The sequence below is a fragment of the Pinus tabuliformis genome, chromosome X (assembly GCF_031772625.1).
Source record: "Pinus tabuliformis cultivar Carrire ecotype Pingquan chromosome X, CPIR1, whole genome shotgun sequence".
NCBI classification, from domain to species: domain Eukaryota; kingdom Viridiplantae; phylum Streptophyta; class Pinopsida; order Pinales; family Pinaceae; genus Pinus; species Pinus tabuliformis.
In genome coordinates, this window is record NC_142308.1 from 1,166,858,427 (window position 1) to 1,166,877,577 (window position 19,151).

Below are 19,151 nucleotides of genomic sequence, written 5' to 3' on the forward strand. Positions count from 1 at the left end.
TGATCTTCACCTTCTTCTAGAACTTACACCCACAATTTAGATTAATACCCATTAATTATTTTAATTTCCTAAGTTTAGACTTAGGGTCCCATTAAAAATAATTAATTGTTTTAATAAAATTGTCTCTGCGTGGAATTTCCCAAAACGGTTTCTGGGTATTGGAGAATGCATGTGTCTAAGCCTCCCTGCAAAATTTGAAACTTAGAGCACATTCGATGCTACCAGAAATCAACATTTTGTATATTTGTTTTTGGTTGTACTTGCTATTAAAGTTTTGCAGGTACTTAATCTTTAAGATAATAAAAATGTTCGTATAAGCATGATGAAGGAAGCATATGAATGATGATGATTAAGGAATGAAGCCGTGAAAAAGAAGGACGTGGTTGATCTACCTAAGTTAAGAGGGAACCTGGATAGAAGAAAGAGTACATATCCCCAGTTGAGAGGGAGGGCATATTATGATAGTCATGATAGACACCTTGAAGAAGAAATTGGAGAATGAATTGGTGTTTCTAAATGAATGAAAGAAGAAGAAAGCTTCTGACAAATTGAATATGGATAACTTGATGATATTAGCAGCATCTGAATAATTGAGGACCCCGAAGGTTTGTGCTTTCTTGTATATTTGAAAGTTTATTATTGATTGGTGTTTATGTTTGTACAGGTCAAATCTCTCCACAAGAATATTGAACACTCTGGAAGCTTGCTTGGACAAATGGATATATCTAGTTTGAAAGGAAGAGTTGAAGCATCTAATGGTGGATGCTTGGGAGGACATCTGGTCAGCCTTTGTGTTGATGTCTAGATCTCGAAGAGGGAGGGTGGCATTGGTCTTGGAACTCTGACCCTGGATACGCACCTAGATCCGTGGGTTGATGGTCAGTAAGTAAGCCTGATGGTACCTAGACTGGCAGAAAGCTTGAGTCCATCTTAGTCCCGCCCGAATAGATTACCCTGGTCAAGAATCTAGTCTGCAACACTAAGTGTGCTAGAACTCTTCGTAATTCAAGATCGTTTTGAAATATTCCATGTACTTGTATATATATGTAATTATGAATACCTCCCTAGTTTAGAGAGAGTGTTGAAGAATGTAACTAACTTCGGTCTTCATAATTGTACTTGTCAAAAGAAAATTATTATGAGAGAAAATGACTTATTAAAGCATGGGTTTCATTCTTGGGTCAATGTTCTAGGTCAAAGCATAGTTTTAAAAATTGGTCGACTTGAACAGGAAATCGGTCAAACCGGCCGGTTCATTGGGCGACCGGGTCAAACCGGCCAAAAAACCCGGTTGAAGGGTCCATTTCACCCAAATTTCACAAAAACCGAACCAAATCGGCCGGCTTATGGTAAAATTGGTCGGTTCCATCATAAACCAGCAGGTTTATTGCCAGGGCAGCTATAAACCCCACAGAATGCATTTTTGTGAGTTTTGAAGCTGTTTTGAGGGAAATTTGGGATTGTTTTCCTCCAAAAATAGTCCCTCCAAGAAAAACATGCCTACCCTCTCATTTTCCTGACACATCTCAACCCTAGCAATGTTGGAAATTAATGGTAATGTTAAATTCTTAAAGGAAAAGGATGAAAATGAAAATGTCACTTTTACTTAAATTTTTAACATTACCATGAAATGACTCGGGATGTTTGAGAGTGGTTTCGACCTCATTGGATTTCATAAGGAGAAACTAAAATTTTAGATTTCACTCAAAATTCAGCGGACTTAATGGTTTTTAGGATTTCATGGTTTGGGAGTTTGCGATGTTTCCATTTGATTCTATCATGCGTGAGGGTATGGGATTGGCATTTGATCAAGAGCATGAAGCCCTTTAAGAACCTTGATGTTGGTGGCATTGATTGTTGAACTTTGTTGATGTTGGCAGTATTGATTGTTGAACTCCTCTACCATGGCCTTAACAAGAATGCACCCTTCACTCAAAGGAAAACAACTAGTTGGGCATGCTAATCTTTTTCTACCACATTATTAAGGTTGAGGAGATGAACCCTTCACTAAAACCAAAATCATTGGTTAGGCATGTTAAACCTTTTCAGTTTCTTTCATGGTATAAGGTTGAGCAATCCAAGTCTAAAGGCTTTGAGCTAGATGATGTTCATGTATCTCTTGTTGATGATCCCATTTCTAGTAGCATTGAATCAATGATGAGTTTCATGAGTTACCATGTTGATCAGTGATTTGTAGTTTTGATGTCCATTTTTGCTACTACTACTAAAGTTGTAGTGAAGTTTTAGGAGAACTCAAACTCTAAGCCATATTATTTATGTAGCTCATGTTGATTATCTCTTGTCTAGTAGTGGTGATGAGTTTGATCATGATGAGAAGTGATCATGTTGTTGATCACTGATATGTAGACTTGTAGTATGTCAGTGACCCCATAGCTTAGAGCGTTGTTTTCGGACTTTAGAGGCCATTTAAAGCCTCATTGATTATGTATTTTGTTGCTAATATGTAATATGTATTGCACTCAATGCCATTTTGATATATTCACCTTTACATGGTATATAGATGAGCAAACCTTGCATATTTTGTCTCTATTGGTTTGGAATCATGGTTTTAAATCTTAAAAATATTTTTTTATTAAAAAATAATTATTTCATGTATTTTTTAAAGACTAGTTCATTTAGACCTAACCAGTCCCAGTTTGACCGGTTCCGGTTTGAAACTCGGTTTATTACGTGGACTGTTCCAGTTTTTAAAACTATGGGTCAAAGTCCACATTGAGGACTTCTAGGTTTGTCTTGAGTCATTAGAGTCATTGTCATTATTATTAGACCCTTCTAGGGCTTTTGTATCATGTAAAAAGAATTATTTTTGAGTCAAAAAGGTAATTTATCACCTCCACACCAAGTCGTCCCTGCCCTCAATAAGTCGGCCTGGTAATTTGTCTCATCTAGACCTGACCAGTCCCAGTTTGACAGATTCCGGTTTGAAACTCGGTTTATTAGGTGGACCGGTCCAGTGACCAGTTCCGGTTTTTAAAACTATGGCTCAAAGTCCCCATTGAGGACTTCTAGGTTTGTCTTGAGTCATTAGAGTCATTGTCATTATTATTAGACCCTTCTTGGGCTTTTGCATCATGTAAAAAGAATTATGTCAAAAAGGTAATTTATCACCTCCACACCAAGTCGTCCCTGCCCTCAATAAGTCAGCCTGGTAATTTGTCTCATTTAGACCTGACCAGTGCCAATTTGACCAATTCCAGTTTGAAACTCAGTTTATTAGGTGGACTGGTCCGATCACCAGTTCTGGTTTTTAAGACTATAGGTCAAAGTCCCCATTGAGGATTCTAGGTATGTCTTGAGTCATTAGAGTCATTGTCATTATTATTAGACCCTTCTTGGGCTTTTGTATCAGGTAAAAAAAAATATTTTTGATTCAAAAAGGTAATTGATCACCTCCACACCAAGTCGTCCCAGCCCTCAATAAGTCGACCTGGATTAGGGCAATTCGACCTCACAAGAAGACTATATATTAAGCAACTCAACTTCCTTTGGAGAGAATCATCAACAATTTCGATCTCTAAGAAGCAGTAGTTGGAAAAGAGTGCGAAGTTGCTGGAGAAGGATAGAAGTTGGGAAGAAGAAAATCGAGTTTTTGGGTTACCTTTCTCTCACATGTGTGAAGATATTGCGCTGAAGTTGGGGCTGAAATTTTTTTTGTTGCAGGATCGAAGTTCTGAAGCTGGGGAGCCGAAAATCTATTGTTGGGGCCGAAATTTTGATATGAAGTTGCACCTTGAAGCGTTGACACTTGGAAGGCTAAGAAAATGACATCTACAAGGAGGAAGGGTTGACTTGGTGGTTGGAGGAGATCTTTGTCTAGGTCTATAAGTCTGGAAGTGTCTCATCTTGATTTGAATCCACTGAAGGAAGAGTTTTTTACTGGGTTTTCCCCTTATAGGTGTTTTTCCCTGGCTGTGTGCCTACATCTTGTGTCTCTTGTTCTTGTGATCTTTATACACATATAATTTGGTAAATGCTTGATGAAAGATAAACTAAATAAAAAGTCAAATAAGCTAACATAATTCACAAGTAATTATCAAGAAAGAAGAATCAAACCCTAAATCCTACTAGCATTGAATCTTGATTTCTCAACATGAAGAACTTTCATCCAAGTGCGTAGGGTTCAAGGAAGAGTACAAGGGGCAGCAGGGGAAGGATCCAGATCAGCCAGGAGATTGAAGGGAAGATCAAGGGTTTGATTAGCTGGATCAATTCCAATTTCTTGATGTATGTGTTTTTCCTTGAAAGGCCATTATCCTCAGAAGGGAGCCCTTGTATGCCATAGATTCTATTTAATGAAATGGCATATTTGAAGGGCAGAAAATATTATGTGCATGTGATTGAGATTGGTGTTTTAATTTGCTTCCATTGTTATATTTGTTTTACGTCTTAAAACCCTAGTTATGACTTTTATTTAATAGATCTGCATAATAATTAAATATTAATTCAAGGAATCTAGTAGGTAGTAATTGGCCAGGTTGTTGGGGTTAGAAAATTAAAATTTGCAAGCCGATTCCTCCAAATTTTTCCACTCTGAAAGCATTGAGATAGATGAAAAATAATACAATGATCCAATCTAGATCAATCCTCTACAAAATCAATGTACCAATCATTACTATTAGTAAAATGTCCAGATGCCCCTGAATCAACATAACAATCATCCATACCACTCTTTAAATCATTGTTTTTGGCCATGAACACACAGAAACCTTCCCCTCCATGTGTTCAACCACTTTAACATTATTCTTTCTCGATCAATCATTGGATGAATTGTGAAAATTCTATCACTGCAACAACTGATTTATTTTACCTACTTATTGGCATATTTACGAAAAACCCTTCAGTAAACATTAAAATAAATTCTACTGCATATATCACACCATAATATAGAAACAAACACATGCACAAGAATCAACACATCAACGCAGATATTTTGGACAATGTCCCCGGAAAAACCCAATGCGGGAAAGAGATGCAGCATAGGAGGATTTTATTATTCAGCAATTCTTCAGTACAACTAGGTGCCAAACTGGCTTACCGAGCAGAGAACAAATTCTCCAGCACTTCTCCCAACCTCAGCATCAGGCTTACTGGCCTCTACGCAGTTCCCAGACCTACTGCGTCAGCTCCTGCCTCTTTGCGTCAGCACTAGGCCTCTCTACGTCACCCACGTAGGCCTTCCAATGACAGCGCAGTCTGTTGCCTCTGCGCCTGCCTCTCCAACCTCTGCACTGGTCTTCTGGTGTTGATCCCGACTCTCTGTTCCATACCCGCTGCCTCCTGCTGCTTCCCAGACCACTAGTTCAAATTTCTCAGCTAACCCCGCTCCAGAAATCGAACTGACCAGTCTCCCTCAATGTGTTCTCCAACTGACCCTCAAGCCTCTTCTTATACTTTTCATGTTTGTCCTTCACCGGCCGAGATTAAATCTCTAATCAACGGCTAAGATTAGATTTGGCTTGATCCATGATTTTTGGAACCTTCTAACCCAGTTTTATGGTTTTTAGGATTTCATGGTTTGGGAGTTTGCGATGTTTCCATTTGATTCTATCATGCATGAGGGTATGGGATTGGCATTTGATCAAGAGCATGAAGCCCTTTAAGAACCTTGATGTTGGTGGCATTGATTGTTGAACTTTGTTGATGTTGGCGGTATTGATTGTTGAACTCCTCTACCATGGCCTTAACAAGAATGCACCCTTCACTCAAAGGAAAACAACTAGTTGGGCATGCTAATCTTTTTCTACCACATTATTAAGGTTGAGGAGATGAACCCTTCACTAAAACCAAAATCATTGGTTAGGCATGTTAAACCTTTTCAGTTTCTTTCATGGTATAAGGTTGAGCAATCCAAGTCTAAAGACTTTGAGCTAGATGATGTTCATGTATCTCTTGTTGATGATCCCATTTCTAGTAGCATTGAATCAATGATGAGTTTCATGAGTTACCATGTTGATCAGTGATTTGTAGTTTTGATGTCCATTTTTGCTACTACTACTAAAGTTGTAGTGAAGTTTTAGGAGAACTCAAACTCTAAGCCATATTATTTATGTAGCTCATGTTGATTATCTCTTGTCTAGTAGTGGTGATGAGTTTGATCATGATAAGAAGTGATCATGTTGTTGATCACTGATATGTAGACTTGTAGTATGTCAGTGACCCCATAGCTTAGAGTGTTGTTTTCGGACTTTAGAGGCCATTTAGAGCCTCATTGATTATGTATTTTGTTGCTAATATGTATTGCACTCTATGCCATTTTGATATATTCACCTTTACATGGTATATAGATGAGAAAACCTTGCATATTTTGTCTCTATTGGTTTGGAATCATGGTTTTAAATCTTAAAAGTAGTTTTTTTATTAAAAAATAATTATTTCATGTATTTTTTTAAAGACTAGTTCATTTAGACCTAACCAGTCCCAGTTTGACCGGTTCCGGTTTGAAACTCGGTTTATTAGGTGGACTGTTCCAGTTTTTAAAACTATGGGTCAAAGTCCCCATTGAGGACTTCTAGGTTTGTCAAGTCATTAGAGTCATTGTCATTATTATTAGACCCTTCTTGGGCTTTTGTATCATGTAAAAAGAATTATTTTTGAGTCAAAAAGGTAATTTATCACCTCCACACCAAGTCGTCCCTGCCCTCAATAAGTCGGCCTGGTAATTTGTCTCATCTAGACCTGACCAGTCCCAGTTTGACTGATTCCGGTTTGAAACTCGGTTTATTAGGTGGACCGGTCCAGTGACCAGTTCCGGTTTTTAAAACTATGGCTCAAAGTCCCCATTGAGGACTTCTAGGTTTGTCTTGAGTCATTAGAGTCATTGTCATTATTATTAGACCCTTCTTGGGCTTTTGCATCATGTAAAAAGAATTATGTCAAAAAGGTAATTTATCACCTCCACACCAAGTCATCCCTGCCCTCAATAAGTCAGCCTGGTAATTTGTCTCATTTAGACCTGACCAGTCCCAGTTTGACCAGTTCCAGTTTGAAACTCAGTTTATTAGGTGGACTGGTCCGATCACCAGTTCCGGTTTTTAAGACTATAGGTCAAAGTCCCTATTGAGGACTTCTAGGTATGTCTTGAGTCATTAGAGTCATTGTCATTATTATTAGACCCTTCTTGGGCTTTTGTATCAGGTAAAAAAAAAAATTTTGATTCAAAAAGGTAATTGATCACCTCCACACCAAGTCGTCCCAGCCCTCAATAAGTCGACCTGGATTAGGGCAATTCGACCTCACAAGAAGACTATATATTAAGCAACTCAACTTCATTTGGAGAGAATCATCAACAATTTCGATCTCTAAGAAGCAGTAGTTGGAAAAGAGTGCGAAGTTGCTGGAGAAGGAGAGAAGTTGGGAAGAAGAAAATCGAGTTTTTGGGTTACCTTTCTCTCACATGTGTGAAGATATTGCGCTGAAGTTGGGGCTGAAATTTTTTTTGTTGCAGGATCGAAGTTCTGAAGCTGGGGAGCCGAAAATCTATTGTTGGGGCCGAAATTTTGATATGAAGTTGCACCTTGAAGCGTTGACACTTGGAAGGCTAAGAAAAGGACATCTACAAGGAGGAAGGGTTGACTTGGTGGTTGGAGGAGGTCTTTGTCTAGGTCTAGAAGTCTGGAAGTGTCTCATCTTGATTTGAATCCACTGAAGGAAGAGTTTTTTACTAGGTTTTCCCCTTATAGGTGTTTTTTCCCTGGCTGTGCACCTACATCTTGTGTCTCTTGTTCTTGTGATCTTTATACACATATAATTTGGTAAATGCTTGATGAAAGATAAACTAAATAAAAAGTCAAATAAGCTAACATAATTCACAAGTAATTATCAAGAAAGAGGAATCAAACCCTAAATCCTACTAGCATTGAATCTTGATTTCTCAACATGAAGAACTTTCATCCAAGTGCATAGGGTTCAAGGAAGAGTACAAGGGGCAGCAGGGGAAGGATCCAGATCAGCCAGGAGATTGAAGGGAAGATCAAGGGTTTGATTAGCTGGATCAATTCCAATTTCTTGATGTATGTGTTTTTCCTTGAAAGGCCATTATCCTCAGAAGGGAGCCCTTGTATGCCATAGATTCTATTTAATGAAATGGCATATTTGAAGGGCAGAAAATATTATGTGCATGTGATTGAGATTGGTGTTTTAATTTGCTTCCATTGTTATATTTGTTTTACGTCTTAAAACCCTAGTTATGACTTTTATTTAATAGATCTGCATAATAATTAAATATTGATTCAAGGAATCTAGTAGGTAGTAATTGGCCAGGTTGTTGGGGTTAGAAAATTAAAATCTGCAAGCTGATTCCTCCAAATTTTTCCACTCTGAAAGCATTGAGATAGATGAAAAATAATACAATGATCCAATCTAGATCAATCCTCTACAAAATCAATGTACCAATCATTACTATTAGTAAAATGTCCAAATGCCCCTGAATCAACATAACAATCATCCATACCACTCTTTAAATCATTGTTTTTGGCCATGAACACACAGAAACCTTCCCCTCCATGTGTTCAACCACTTTAACATTATTCTTTCTCGATCAATCATTGGATGAATTGTGAAAATTCTATCACTGCAACAACTGATTTATTTTACCTACTTATTGGCATATTTACGAAAAACCCTTCAGTAAACATTAAAATAAATTCTACTGCATATATCACACCATAATATAGAAACAAACACATGCACAAGAATCAACACATCAACGCAGATATTTTGGACAATGTCCCCGGAAAAACCCAATGCGGGAAAGAGATGCAGCATAGGAGGATTTTATTATTCAGCAATTCTTCAATACAACTAGGTGCCAAACTGGCTTACCGAACAGAGAACAAATTCTCCAGCACTTCTCCCAACCTCAGCGTCAGGCTTACTGGCCTCTACGCAGTTCCCAGACCTACTACGTCAGCTCCTACCTCTTTGCGTCAGCACTGGGCCTCTCTACGTCACCCACGTAGGCCTTCCAATGACTGCGCAGTCTGTTGCCTCTGCGTCTGCCTGAGAGGCTCTGCGTCTGCCTCTCCAACCTCTGCGCTGGTCTTTTGGTGTTGATCCCGACTCTCTGTTCCATACCCGCTGCCTCCTGCTGCTCCCCAGACCACTAGTTCGAATTTCTCAGCTAACCCCGCTCCAGAAATCGAACTGACTAGTCTCCCTCAATGTGTTCTCCAACTGACCCTCAAGCCTCTTCTTATACTTTTCATGTTCGTCCTTCACCGGCCGAGATTAAATCTCTAATCAACGGCTAAGATTAGATTTGGCTTGATCCATGATTTTTGGAACCTTATAACCCAGTTTTATATTAATACCCATTAATATTTTATTTTTCCTAAGTTTAGACTTGGGAACTCCATTAAAAATATTAATTCTTTTAATATCTCCCAAACCGGTTAGAATCTGCCCAAACCATTTCTGGGTCTTGGAGATCTCATGTGCTTTAGCCTCTCCAACAATATTCATGGCTAGAGCACATCCGATGCTACCCCAAATCAACACTCCCTCTTAGCAAGGACTGTGCTCTAATAATACTCCACACTGTGAATTACTCTGATCATACAGCATCGGTACCTGTGCTGATGCTAAGCCTCCCTGCCCAACATCCTCTGCATTGTTGCATCCTGTACTGCTGCTCATGGCTCTATCACTGCCACTGCTACATCTTTACTACAGCTCCCTCTACAACTGTGTTGCTACTGGTCCATCTTCCCAACACTGCATCTGCAGTGCAACTCCCTCTGCATCTATGCTGCTGTTGGTCCTTCTTCCCAACACTGCATCTGCACTGTAAACTCCTTCTCATCATGCTGCATCGTGCTACTGCTGACTGCTAATGCACTACAACATCATACCCATTTCTGCTACTGAAATGGATTCTTTATCATCCCCATCTTCTCCCTGAAATAATCAAACTTGGTTCTTCCAAGGGCCTTGGTAAGGATGCTTGCCACCTGTTCTCCTGTAGGAGTGCAGCTCATCTGTACATCTTCTTGTTGGACACAGTCTCTAACAAAGTGACACTAGATATCAATATGCTTTGACCGATCGTGAAACACTGGATTTTCATAGAGCTTGATGCAACTTTGATTATCACACATGATCCTGGTCGCCTCCATCTTTCTTCTGAATAGGTTCACAAGCAGTTTTCTAAGCCATATGGCCTCGCACGAAGCAGTTCTTGTGACCATATATTCTGCCTCTACTGAGCTCAGAGCCACAGATTTCTGTTTCGTACTGCACCAGGAGGTCATTCCTGATCCAATGTTGAAACAGTACCCAGAGGTACTTTTCCAATCCACTGAACTTCCCGCCCAATCTGCATCAGTAAATCCACTCAATCTGATATCCTTACTCCTAGTGTACAAGAGTCCATAATCGACTGTTCCCTGTATATATTTGAGAACATGTTTGGCTGCTGCCTAATGCGCCCTCTTTGGTTCCACCATGAACTGACTGAGGGTGTTGATAGCGTAACAAATGTCAGGCCTAGTATTGACCAAATACATCAGGGACCCTATGAGCTGTCTGTATAAGGTGGGATCAACATCCTCGTCTTCTGATGCATCAGTCTTCTTCCAGTTGGTGATCATTGGAGTAGCCATGGGTCTATATTCCTCCATCCTGAATCTCTTCAGGATTTCTGTAGCATATCTCCCTTGCCCAAGGAAGATCTCCCCCTTTTGCTACCAAACTTCCAACCCTAGGAAATAATGCATTCGTCCCAAATCCTTCATATCAAATTCTATGGCTAGATTCTTCTTGCAGTCCCCGATGAGCCTGGATGATCCTGTCAGAAAGAGATCATCCACATACAATACTAAGATTAGAGGCTCATTCTCTACAACCAGATAGTAGAGATTTGGATCTGCGTCACTCTTGACAAATCCCATCTTCTGCAAGTAGCCATCGATTCGACCATACCATGCTCTAGGTGCCTGTTTCAGCCCATACAAGGCTTTCTTCAATCTGCATACATGAGACTTCTTCTCATGTGCCTCAAAGCCCTCTGGTTGTTCAATGTATACCTCTTCTTCTATCAACTTGTTCAGAAATGTCGTTTTAACATCCATCTGATGAATCTCCCACCCGTCTACGCTGCAACAAATATCACAGTTCTAATAGATATATACCTAGCTACCGGAGCGAAGGTCTCTTCGTAGTCAATTCCTACCTTTTGAGCATACCCCTTAGCCACAAACCTACCTTTGTATTTCTCAACACTGTCGTCTGCAACGTATTTAATCTTGTAGATCCATCTCGAACCTACCACTAATCTGTCTTGAGGCCTTGGCACTACCTCTCAAACATCGTTCACCATTATGGAGTTGTACTCCTCTACCATCACATCTAGCCAAACCTGATGTTGAGCTGCCTCCTGAAAACTGGCAAGCTCCCCATCATGAGCTACTAATGCCTGATATCTATCTGGTTGTTTCCGCTCCCTCTTATTGTTCCTTGGCGCACCGATGAAGTCCTCTACATCTCACAGAATCTGACGAAGTTCCCTGCTCGTTCTTCCTCTGCTAGCAAGTGCTTCTGTTATCTCCTCCTCATCCTGAGATTCTTCCTGATTCGAGGAAGAATTCTTTACTTCCGTTGGTTGAAGAGATTTGACCAACGGCTCCTCTTTTCACTGCTCTTCGGAAGGCATTTCTCGAGATTTTCTGAAAGCCTTGTCCTCCATGAACTTCACATCTCGTCGAACTACTACCTTCCTGCTACCTGGAAGATAGATTTTGTATGCCTTAGCATTCTTGCTATATCCCACTAGAGATCCTTTCTCTGCAGTTTGATCCAACTTCTTCCTCTTTTCCTCGGGTACGCGACAATATGCTAAGCTCCCAAATATCCTGAAATGACTGACTTCAGGCATTTTCCCTGTGAAAACTTTCTCTGGAGTAATCTTGCCCACTGCCCGATGAGGAGTCCTGTTCTGAACATAGACTGTTGTGTTGCATGCTTCTGCCCACAGGAATTTTGGCATATCCTGATCATACATCATGGCCCTAGTTGCTTCTACAATAGTCATGTTCTTCCTTTCTGCTACTGCATTTTGCTCCCGATTGTAAGGAGTTGTCCACTCCCTTATGATGCCCTCCTTAACGCAAAAATTAGTGAAGTCCTTATCAACATAATCTCCACCATTATCTGAGAGCAAAACTTTTATTTTCTTCCCAGTCAGATTCTCCACCAAAGCCTTGAATTCTTTGAATAGACAGAAAACCTCGTCCTTGGTTTTCAGAAAATAAATCCAAGCTTTCCTTGAGTGGTCATCAATGAAGGTAAGGAAGTACTCAGCACCACTAAGAAATTTAGTGGACATAGGTACGCAGATATCTGAGTGTATCAATCCTAGTACACTCTTAGCTCTGTTCTTACTTCTAGGAAATGTTGCTTTAGCATACCTTCCCAAAGCACATCCTCTGCATACATTATCTCGTTCCGTACTAAGATCTGGAACTCCTATTACCGTGTTTCTGAGAATTCTCAGATCCCCATGGTGCAAATGCCCCATTCTTCTATGCCATAGTTCGTACAAATCCTTGTTTCCGTGACTGCCTATTAGTGCCATTGGTGATTCTAGTTGTAGCCTGTACAACCTGTTACTTTTGATCCCAATCTGCACTTTCTTTTTCTAGCTTGCGTGTTTGACGTATACTTTCTCTTTGATGAAGAAAACATCATAGCCTTTGCCTCGAAGTTGCGACACAGAAAGTAAATTCATCCCCAATCCTAGTACATGCAACACATTGGTAGCACGGAACCACTCTCCCGTTTCTGTTTGAAAAATTATGATACCCCTCCCTACTAGAGTACACTTTGCCTTGTTCCCCATGGTGATCTGAAAGTTCATCCTCTCCTCCCGATAATTTAAGAAACATTCCCGGATTCCTGTCATATGCCAAGAGGCTCCACTGTCTATATACCATACTTCTGATGATGCAGAGCTAGTCACACAAGCCACTTCTTTTTCCAGCCTGGAAGCCAACATAAAGAAATCGAAGTCACCGTCTCTTGTGCAATTTTCTAAAAATCTATGCGAATCTCCTAACATAGATGCCTCTGCATCATGGTCTCGACCCATAATTGATTTTCCCTTCCTGTCTCTGATTACTTGCTCTGATACCATGTGAAAATTCTATCACTGCAACAACTGATTTATTTTACCTACTTATTTGCCAATAAGTTATTTACGAAAAATCCTTCAGTAAACATTAAAATAAATTCTGCTGCAGATATCACACCATAATACAAAAACAAACACATGCACAAGAATCAACACAGATATTTTGGACAAATGTCCCCGAAAAAACCCAAAGCAAAAAAACCGGTGTAGCATAGGAGGATTTTATTATTCAGCAACTCTTCAGTACAACTGGGTGCCAAACTGGCTTACCCAACAGAGAACAAATTCTCCAGCACTTCTCCCAACCTCAGCGTCAGGCTTACTAGCCTCTACGCAGTTCCTAGACCTACTGCGTCAGCTCCTGCCTCTTTGCGTCAGCACTGGGCCTCTCTACGTCACCCACGCAGGCCTTCCAGTGACTGCGCAGTCTGTTGCCTCTGCATTTGCCTCTCCAACCTCTGCGTTGGTCTTCTGGTGCTGATCCCGACTCTCTATTTCGTACCCGCTGCCTCCTGCTACTCCCTAGACCACTAGTTCAAATTTCTCAGCTAACCCCGCTCCAGAAATCGAACTAACTAGTCTCCCTCAGTGTGTTCTCCAACTGACCCTTAAGCCTCTTCTTATACTTTTCCTGTTCGTCCTTCAACGGTCGAGATTAAATCTCTAATCAACGGCTAAGATTAGATTTGGCTTGATCCATGATTTTTGGAACCTTCTAACCCAATTTTATATTAATACCCATTAATATTTTATTTTTCCTAAGTTTAGACTTAGGAATTTCATTAAAAATATTAATTATTTTAATATCTCCACAACCGATTAGAATTTGCCCAAACCATTTCTGGGTCTTGGAGATCTCATGTGCTTTAGCCTCTCCACCAATTTTCATGGCTAGAGCACATCCGATGCTACCCCAAATCAACATGAATGCTCCTGGTTGTGCTTTTCATTCCACAACCACTTCCTACAATCTCTGTTTATATGACCTAATTTCCCCTCCATGTGTTCAACCACTTTAAAATTATTCTTTCTAGATCAATCATTGGATGAATGCTCCTGGTTGTGCTTTTCATTCCACAACCACTTCCTACAATCTCTGTTTATATGACCTAACTTTAAACAGTAAAAGCATTTGATGGCTTTTCTACATTTACCTAATTCAAAGATTTACCATCATTCTCTTCACTCTGCTTATTGTCCTTGCTCTTAAACTTACTAAAAGTGCTACCTCAGAAGCCTCATTCACACTACTATTTCCAAACCATATGTCTTGCTACAAGAGCTTAGTGCTTAACTATTCAAATGTCATATCTTTATCAGCATTGGTAATGTTATAGGTCTCAATTAATTTTGCATACGGAGAAAGAAAAGTTTTCGAAGTTGTAACCACTACATCTTCTTTCATTGTCCTTTCAATTGATTTCAAATGATCTCTAATATCCTTGATTTTTAATAAATAATCTTGCAAAGTATTAGACCTCTCCATTTTAAATGAAAATAACAATTTAAAAAACAAAACAAAATAAAACTCTACTTTTGTTTGAGGTTTCATACATCTCTCATAGATTCCCCCATATGACAAATGCATCATTACCATCATGAACTTCGGGAAAGATCTCATTCTTTATTGAGAGCTTCATCAACATCACAACCACTCGATTCTTCGCAACACATGCCTCTTGGAAATCCATATCAATTTGACTCTGCACTTCTTTCCCCAATAAAAGCTTGTCCAAACATCTATATTCAAACATGGAAAGCATCTTATGTTTCCATGATTTACAATTCTGACCATTAAACATTTTATTTCTATCCAACATTAAACCAGATAAACTATCCATTTTTCTCTGATGGAAATACTATGAAAATTCCTACACTGAAGGAACCCCTACCGCAGCAAATCTGAATCCATTTCACCTACTTGATTTTTAAATTCTTCATCAAGTTATTCTTCTGAATACTGAAGCAAATTACTTCTGCAGCAGCCCCAAGGGTTAGCTCAACTGGTCGAGTCCCTGTTGTTAAGTACCTCGTCGATTGGGAGGTCACAGGGTCAATTCTCCTCGACACCCTTGGGGTTAGGCCCTGCTAGTCTGGCCGACTGGCTTTAAAAGATTCCCTTCGGGGTTGATCTGCCCAGATTTTTCCAAAGGAAAAAAAAAAATTACTTCTGCAGCCTACACTAATTAAATATTTGATCTCATGAAATAGAAAACAGAGCAAAGAACAAGATACATAGGACACACTTATTTTTGGACACAATAATCCCCGGAAAAACCCGATGCGGGAAAACCAGTGCAGCAGTTCTGAGAGTTTATTAGTATGCAGGAGAAATATCTGAATACAAATCTAGGATGCTCATCTAGCAATCCTTTACAGAGAAAATACTGGACAAAAGGCTGGTGAAATGATCTCACCCTATCACTAGAGAAATAGTGATTGATCCTCAGCTCTGGGAGGCTCTGCGTCACCCTATGATGGCCTCTGCGTCAAACTGTGTCACCCTGGGCAGCTTTTGTGTCACCCTTGCTAGGTATTACATTGCCTCTCTGCTCTGGATCTTCTACTGGCTGAGAATTCGACTTTCTTGCCTCCAGTCTCACACCTTGGCTCCCGACAACTGCAAATTGAATTCCCTCTGCAAAATTTCGAATTCCCCTCACTGACTGCGCTGCCTCTGCATCAGCACTGCGTAGGCCAGCGTCAACCCCCCTATCGGCGTCTTTCTGTCCTTTCTCTACCTTGTATTCTCCGGAAAGTCCTTCTCCCGGATTCTCACTACCCCTCTACTACAAGATCTCCCCAATCGATTTTCCTCCTGAGAACTTCTCACCTTAGAAAATCAATTTCCTCAATCTCTCTGTGTGTGTTTCCAAATGAACCCCAAGCCTCAATTTTATACTTTTCCAGTTGAGTCTTCAACGGCCGAGATTAAGTCTTTAATCAACGACTAAGATTAAAACATGACTTGATCCGCTTTCTAGATCATTCTCACCCATATTTTGATTAATACGCATTAATATTTTAATTTCCCTAAGTTTAGACTTAGGAACTCCATTAAAAATATTAATTATTTTAATAAAATACAATCCAGGTGGAATTTCACCAAACGGTTTCTGGGTTCTTTAGAACTCATGTGCTTAGCCTCTCCACCAATTTTCAAGGCTAGAGCACTTCCGATGCTACCAAAAACTAACAAATACACCACATAAATGTGAATTTACCACTACATCTCAGCAATTTACAAATCTTACCACCATCCCAATCTTTAAAAAACAACACACTCTAAACCATACTTGTTTCACACAACAATTAATTTTGTACCAATTATAGACTCACTGTGTAAATAACTCTATCCGCCAAACTTGCAGAATTATTTCCACATCTAAAAATAATAAGCTTTGAATCTCTAACTGGTACTCAAAAAATAATATTCCACAAGAAAACAATTGAAAAATCACAGATACCTCCGATCAATAACCAATCAATTAATTCTCACAGGGTAAAGTTCTATAAATTCTTGATTCTGGGGGTTGTCTTTTCTTTGTTCTGAGTACAGGTCTTCAAATTTCTCTTTGATTCTACATATTGTTGACTCTAGCTTCACAATACAGGGACAATGGTTGCATATCACAGATCCTTTGACAACAGCGTATCTTTTCTATCATGGTGGGTCACATGACAACTACTCCTCTAACATATTTTCCTTCACCTGGCAACTCACTATTCACATGGTCTGCATTTCAACTCTATTCATAACGATCTCCTCTATTTGGCAACTCCTTAATTCAAACCACCACTAGAGGCTCACACAAAGACACAAAAAATTCTTCCCATGTGGACCCACACTCACCTGACAGCTTATTCATGGCTCAATTCACTTGTCAGTATAACACTGTCAATTCCTCGCGAGCTCCTTCTGGATTCAACCCACTTCTAGTACATTAACTCCACCACTCTATACTATATAGGCCATTGTTTCTTTTATTTGGCCGGCATCAATTCACATGGGAAAGACCCCATGCTTTTGTCTACAGACTATCCTACGGATTCTCTAATTCATCATAAGCCACAACTCCAAATCCTCCAATGGCTACACTACTTCACAATAGGCACAAGCCATGTTTCCAGCATTATAGGGCATACTTACACCCACAATGATGGACAGGTAATCACTCCCAAATAATCTAACTCTTCCACCCAATTTGTGAATATGATTGCAGTCCCTCAATGCCTTCTCTAATCACGGCAATTCCTTGGCTCTTTCACCTGCTTTCTCGCCTTATCCTTAACTTGGCTCTAATACCATGTTGGTTTTATAGACACAAGCATAGACAAGAATACACATTAGAATGAGAAAGAGAGGATTGACTCATACTATTTGATGATGCAATGTCTCATTACATAGTAGGAGAAGAGAAGTATGTTCCATAAATCCCAAATAGCTAACTAATATGCACTAGATTAGTAACAATATTAAACGTCTCATTATTAAACCACTTTATTAGTGAGACTTTATTATATGCCTAAGTCCTAATTCGTCTAAGTTCTTAATGTGACCATTATCTCTAACAGGTTTCTGGTTGGTGCCTGGCCCTAGATGACCATGGCCAGACTCCTCTTGTAGCTGGTCTGACCGTGTCTTAGTGTTTTCTTCTGGGGCTTGTGCCCATGTGTTGATCTTATTATGTTAGTTGTTTCTGGAAATTATATGACTATGATTTTGGGTGTTTTGATGGTTGCCAACCCTTGTTTTTGACTTTCAGTATCTCTGATTCATGGGTGTTTGGACTGAACCAGTGCACATAATATTTGGTTTTGAATCTTGATCGATGCTTGTGGAGGTTACATGTGCATCTGGCCTTTTTTTGTATTATGGCCCTATACATCTGTTAATATTATTAGTCCAAGAAATCATTGATCCAAAAAAAAACAGAGATGAAACACACATACAAAATATATAACTCATTATAGAAAAGGCTAATACCACTAAAAGTAAATAGGAAATTTCAAAGAATCCATACATGTAAAGGCAATGAATATACAATAGGCCAGGGAGCTAAATACAACACAATATCAGCAAAAGCAATTCATGTCAAGGGAGTCATGGTTCATATGTGAAGATGGTAGCATGTTAGGCCAACCACAAAGATTCAATCACCTCAAAGGCACGAATAAGCGGTCCAGACCAGGCACAAGCCCTGTGTGATTTTGACAGAAGAGTACCCCACTATCATGGCAGCTTAGCCAAACTTAAGCGTTTATGTTTGTTGAAAATAGTAGTGAGTAAGGTCTTCTTTGACTTGTGCCTTAGTCAAAGGGACCACAAGCAGTCCTTCTTCAGCATGCACAAGTTCCTATAAGTTAGAACAAGTTCCTAAAAGTTAGGACGAGTTCATGAAGCAGTTTAAGTCATGCAAATAGTTGGAGGCTCAGTTGTTTGTCTCCTAGTGCAAGTTAGAAGTCTCAATGGTTATTTGTGGCTAGGACAAGTTACATGAGTCAGTTAGACTCAGTTAACTAGTCAATCACAAGACCGAGTTCCAAAAATAAACTTGCCAGATTTAGATGGGTTAAATTGCTTATAAGGAGGTCGAAAGGCACAATTGTAACCATTGTTTTGTGTGAGCACAAGTTTGTGAGACAAGACAATAGAGAGCACGAGTTTGTGTGAGGAGAGTTTGCTTGTGGTGTGCGTATACTTGAGTACCAAGTGCACATAGATTGAGGGATTTGTGCTACAAAATAGGGAGGCCTGTGCGCACAGATTTAGGAGCCCATTTTGTTGCAAAGTAGGAGACTTTGTGCGCAGGAAGGAAGGCTAGTGCACAGAAGAATTCAGGCCTGGTTGTATGCAGAGGATAGGAGCAGAGATCAAGTAAGGATCTGGGCAAGTCTATGCTAGGTCAGCAGGAGAACATCTCTGTTCTCATAGACAGATTGTCTTGTATTTGATCAAATTACTCTATCAATAAAACTACAGCAAGCAGAGGGTTTTCCCAATTGG

The 19,151-nt window shown here is 39.7% G+C and overlaps 1 protein-coding gene across 5 annotated transcripts in view; it reads right to left on the reverse strand.

Annotated features, from left to right (window-relative positions):
* SECA2 (Preprotein translocase SecA family protein) overlaps positions 1-19,151 on the reverse strand; it is a 475,015-nt gene that overhangs the window by 448,713 nt on the left and 7,151 nt on the right. The gene's annotated exons all lie outside the window — the stretch shown is intronic.